This window comes from Belonocnema kinseyi, chromosome 9 (genome assembly GCF_010883055.1).
Source record: "Belonocnema kinseyi isolate 2016_QV_RU_SX_M_011 chromosome 9, B_treatae_v1, whole genome shotgun sequence".
Taxonomy (NCBI): domain Eukaryota; kingdom Metazoa; phylum Arthropoda; class Insecta; order Hymenoptera; family Cynipidae; genus Belonocnema; species Belonocnema kinseyi.
Genome location: NC_046665.1, coordinates 99,601,246 through 99,607,477, shown reverse-complemented (window position 1 = coordinate 99,607,477; position 6,232 = coordinate 99,601,246).

Here is a 6,232-nt window from a genome sequence, read left to right as displayed (position 1 = left end):
TTTTTATTACTTTATGAATTCTGTTTTGTAATAATTTTGAGCTAGAGAAGTTTTCAGATTTCATATCAGAGTTATCAGAGAGTACACTTATATGAAAATAATCGTAATAATTGAGTTTTTTTATCTTGTTGTATTCTCAACTGTTTTGTTGCTATAAGTGAATGATTGTTTTTATCAACAAACGAATATTTAAATGTGAAAAATTGTGTTAAATATTTCGTTCACCAGTGCCAGTTTAGTGTGCCTATTATTAATTGAGATTTAACACGGTTGAATTTCCAACTAAAACAAATGAGATTTTATCAAAATTGTTGACTCTTCAAGGTAACCATAAAATTTCTAGCTGAAAATTGTCAAAAATGCCTAATTTTTTTCTGGTCCATTTTTCATACTTCCTAAATATTAAGATTCAAAGACTAGAATCGTAATTTTGTAACATTTTTCAAATCAATTCTTCCATAAATGGAATGAAACGATTTTATATGAAAACATCAAAGCCTTATCGTTGATATTTCTTTTAAGTGCCTCTTGAACAACGATTTTTCTCAGAATACCTGATTATTTTCTGATTTTTAGGAATTTTCTGACCAATGGCTTCTCTTTTAACGGAGAGTGACAAGATGGGGGAAGTGGTACTATATATCCTGATGTCTCAGTTTAAATTCTAATATAATCAAGAAAACTGTTAATTTTAAATTTTGACGCCTAAATAACTAAATAGCCTATGAATTAAAATATAATTTTAAACGAGAGATATTCAATTGTAGTTAAGGTTTGAGCTATGATCCCGATACCCTAACCTTCAAGCCATTCACTGACGCCCGACTCAAAGAGCACAATTTTCAATGATTTCTTCGTTAAGAATGTCCATCAAAGTTGAAGAACAGTTTAAAAAAAACCATTAAATTTAAGAGCAACAAAGTTTTTTCACTTCTAGCACTACTGATTATCCTTGAAATACATTTTTCTTAAACCTGTCACTAATCTGTCCCTTTACGTATTGTCAGACAGGTTAATATTATTGCTCATAATGAATCATTATGCAAACTTTTTCTCGCCAGACACAATCTTACTGACTGAAATTTCACATCTTATTTTGTACGATATTTGTTTTAAAAAACACACGAAATTGCACAGAGTCTCTTCTGCTTGCTGTAAACTCTCCTTAATTATAAAAATGTAACAAAGAGAGGCGCTCGTCTTGATAGCAGCATCGGTTTTTGAATATTTTGTATACATTGCTTTGGAAATTAATCTCCGGACATATTTAAATGCAATTCAATGCTTAAGCATGCTATTTTTACTAAGTCTTTATTTACTTTTTGGTTTCTATTACATTTTTTTGAAAAAGAAGAAATTCATCAAGGGTTTCACTATATGGTTGCATCGCACTATATTGTGTATTTACCTTAATCTTAAAATGACCTCATCTATTTTATATTATTTTTTATTTTTCTTCTTTTACATTATTTTTTGTTCTTAATTTTCAAAATTATTTTCTCACTTGGTATCCTTCATACCTTTATATAGATCGGCTGCGATGAAAATTCTACTACTGCCTGTTTGAGCCTTAATGTATATGAAGAGCCTTCAAGAAAGTTTATTTTATAACGCTCCTAGATTTTCAAAAACTCTAGACGAATTGAGTCTTTTCCTTCTATGACGATGATCCTATTTTGAGGTTCTCTGAAAATTATAGAGAATTATTTCTATAATTTTGGATGACATGCATTTTTAATGTTTCTGATATTTTAAGGCTTTTAAAAGCATTACATAATTCAGTTAAATAAGAATCTATGTCTTAAAGAACTTTTCTAGAAGTCTTTATAAATATGTAGATCTATGAGTTCCGCTTCTTTTAAAAGTTTTCGACATGCGTTTCCTTGAAAAATGCATTAAATATGGGTTTTTCGGAAATTTTTCATCTTTTTGGTCATAAAAATGTCTTATCTTCACCCCCAAGGTCAACTGTAACGCATTTTTAAAAAACCTTAATTTCATCATTTTCAATGTAAAGCGGAAGATTTATTGTGCTGAACTGAATTTTATGTGATTAATCAGATGGAATAAAAATTTAGTGCTTTCATAAGATTCCTTTATTTTTGGAAAAATGTCCAACATTATACATTTACGCACACCCTGTTCCAAGTCTTTTTATTTGTTTATATTAGTTAACAAATCGAGACAAGAAAATTGTGGCCGCAACCACTTGCGTGGTTGCTATATCACTCATAATTTTTTGTTTTATTTTCGTTTTACAAGAAATAGAAAAAAACCACGTAGCACCATTGGGGGGTGGGGGGCTCGATGATAATACCACAATGAACCACATGGGGGGGGGGGGTTCAAAAGTGGTAAAAATTGGGCCACGTGGTTTATGGAAGCCCCCTTGTGGAATAAATATAAAAAATACATCTTTTTTCGAGATCTCTTGATTCATAGTATAAAATAAGAGATTAGAAAAAGTATAGACTGAATTTACGAAATAGTCATAGTTGAGATATACGAAGAATATTACGTGGTTTATTGAAGGCCCCCAATCGGTTGTTAAAATTGCAGTAGAAATATTGTATATTTTCAGGCGGTCTGCGTAATGCATTTTGCGTTTATCGAGTACATCAGGTGGCTGTAGTATATACGTATATGGCGTATGTTATAGCAAACGGAAAAGGACAAAAATACAAGATTCAAAGTAAAATCTAAGTAATATCATATTTATAATTACAAATGATGCTGATTTAAGAAATCCATGTGTTCAAATCAAGAAGACCCCTCGTTTCAATGAAATGCTATGCTTTTTAGGGGCCAACAACACCATTTTCTTTTTTTTTTACTGTGAAGCACTAATGGGATCATGCTAAGGAAAATATATGTTGTCACTAAGGTCGAGAGTCACTTTGTAAGAAAAAAATTACGGCAGTGCAAAAAAGTTTGCATTAAAAATTTTATTTTCCAAAATTCCAAAAAAAATTTTTTCCTATTTCTAATTGCCAGAATTGCCTACAAATATCTTCCAAGGCAGAAAACCTATGCTTACCCGGCTATGGCTATTAAAAAAAAACTCCATTTGCGTCAAGAAACATTCTTTTAAAAAAGAGGATAATTCTCTGAGTGCTTGTAACACGTAATTTTGAGATATTCTTGTGAAGTGGATCAGCTAAGATTTTGAACGTAAGTGGTTTTAGCCACTATTATTACTTATCCAAATGATATATATATATATATTCATTTTTCTCCAAAATATACAATTAAAATGTATAATATGAACTATAGTAAACTAAGCGAGTAGTGCGCCACAATTAGTAGGGGTGTCCGAATGACCACAGACCTTTTCCAATGTCATCTATTTATTTTTTTATTTTATTAAATAATTTTTTCGCCAGTGACAAATAAAAATCCTACAATGATGAGGCATTACAAAAATAAAGAATGGTTTGAAATTCACGGAAAAATTTTAGATCCAAATGTTAACAACTTTCAGAATTATTGCGTGTTTGCCGAGTGGGGGTACAAAGGACTCCAAGTGCTAAATTCTGAAATTTGAGACTCGACAAAGATAATGCGCAAGGTATCGCGCATTACGAAAATCTTCGTAATGATAATTATTTGATTTACAAAATTTTAAATAAATATTTTTTTGGAAACTATTACAATTTAAAGACTGATGTTATTCATGTATAAACGATGTTAATGTCGGATGGTAAAATGAATGTTTTTGGCTGGCCGACCGGATTGGTAGAAGAATTGATTTATGAAAGAATCCGTGTGCAATACTGGTTCATTCACCATGCTATTTATGCGAACTCTACTTGCATTAAAGTTCGCATATATATATATATATATATTGGGCCTATAAAAATAACCCCCATGCAGAGGTGTGAAAACTGTGCCAAAAGCTGAATGGCACCTAGGTGAGGTGTCTAGAACGGTGGGCAAGACAGTATGCGTCCCGAATTTACTGTGTGATTGACTACATCACATCTGGCATGAATTTTACAGCCAAGGTTCGAAAGTTCGCGCGCGAACTCTGGACCTGTTATCACACACTTAACCAGTCCTGACGATCAGACAGTATATTGTTGAGAGAATACGGAAACTATCTGACGCTAAAAGAACTCCAGAGCGGACAGAAAGGTGGGTCAAAGAAAATCAACATTTTCTCTCTCACCCATCTCGACTCTTCCAGGACCCTCCAGTTACTGTCGACCACCGGCCTAACCCAAAGTAGGTCAAAGGATTTTAGAGAGAAGTGTACGAAGTGCAACATAGACGAGACGAAGATTCAGAGAACATAAATAGCTTCAAGAAGCTGTGTGATGCCCTCATAACACCTGGTCATGAATGCCCAAGCATCACTACCGATGAGGTAACAAGAGTATTAAGAGGGATGAAGGACTATTTCGCCCCGGAACCAGATGGTATCAAGAGCTTCTGTTGAAAGAAGTTTCCTTCAACCCACCAGCATTTCGCCCGTATTTTCATCTTAAACTTAAAATCAAAAGAGCCAATTCAACTTATAATATTCGGCGCAATACTCCTGTCGAAAATAGGCAACTTTGCTAACCCAAAAAATTACAGGCAAATCACTTGTCTGAACATACTGTATAAGATATCCACAGGTATTCTTAATGATAGGATTGTTCAGGAAATTGAACCTGTGAGGCAAGAAATGTATGAACAACGCTTTTCAAAGAAAGGCGAGGCAGAATTTCGGGAGAACTTGCTCATCGATAGATGTGTCTGCAAAGATGCAGCATCTTACTAGAGTGACCTGTCGATGGCCTGGATTGATAACCGGAAAGCTTTCGATTCGACCTCCCATCGACTTATCATCTGTCTTTTGGAAAGCTTAACGGTTCATCCGCAAATCGTGAGTTGCATAGAGAGATCGATGTCGCTTTGGAAAACCAGATTTACTATCTCATCTGGAAAAAATCGTGTGACAACTAACAAGGTTACCTTTCAGAGAGGTGTCTTTCAGGGCGACACCATTAGCCCACTCCTCTTTTGCATCACAATATTGCCACTATCGCTAGCACTTCGCTATTACGACGGCTACTTTTGCGGTGAACCTGCAGAACGAAGGATCTTAAGATTTATGTTATCTATGTTAAAAACAAAGAACAAGTAAATCTAGCTCTAGGAAATGTCGAACGACATACTAAGAAAATGGGAATGGAATTTTGGTTAGCAAAATTTTCTAAGGTTTATTTGAAGCAAGAAAAACTTAATGGCATCCCTGAAGACCCTAAGCTTGTCAATAGAAGCGCTATACGAGACCCTTGCCCTGAAGAGACTTATACATATCTGGGCGTACCACAGAGTCGCTTTCAGAATGTGACCTCTATAAAGGATACTCTTACAAGCAGATACAAACGTCTCATCCAGCAGATTTGGTCTGCCGAACCTTCGTCGATGAACAAATTATCTGCATTAAATCTTATCTATATCGAGTAATCACTTCTGAAAATCGGGATTAAGAAAGCACACGAGAAACGTTTCCGTTAACAACTCTTCGATAAGAGAATACATGGCATCCTCCACAGAATTCAGGATAATTAATCAATGTCGTGTGCTAACTTTTGCTTTTTTCAAATCACCCGGATTGAAGTCGGGTATAAAGGGTTTTAGTTTGGCATGCCAAGACTGTCTTATTTCCACCTTAGCATACCGTCGCCACATTTTAGGACAAGAAATACCCCGAATATTCTGTTAAACTAATCCTCCTTATCATCGGCGCTCTTGGAGGTGCCACGCTTTCACAGGTTACTAGCCTGAAAAGCACCCCTGCGTGTCAACAATATGCTAAAATACTTGCGGGAATAATGCAGAAGGCGTTCGTCCTTGGGCCGCTCCGCGTCCGCAGAGTGCACGAGACTTTTTCTGGATCGTCGTATTGATTTCGTTGCAGACTGTAACAACGTATTTCATGGCCGTGAGATGTGGTTTTGGCTGAAATTTTACCGCGATTTTGATGGGAGCGGGTGCAATTTTTCAAATTAGCACCCGCTCCTGGCAAAATCCTGCGGTTGTCCCTATGACAAACTTTTAATTGTATATAACGTTTATCTGCTATCACGTTATGATTTTTCTTCCTTTTTGTAATACGACTTACTTAATATTTTATAAGCAGTATTTACCAGGTGTATACATATGAAACCGGTATTTTTTCAAGAAAAAAACACATTTATTTCAAGAGAATGATAACAAATATTTTATTCAAAGTATGCGC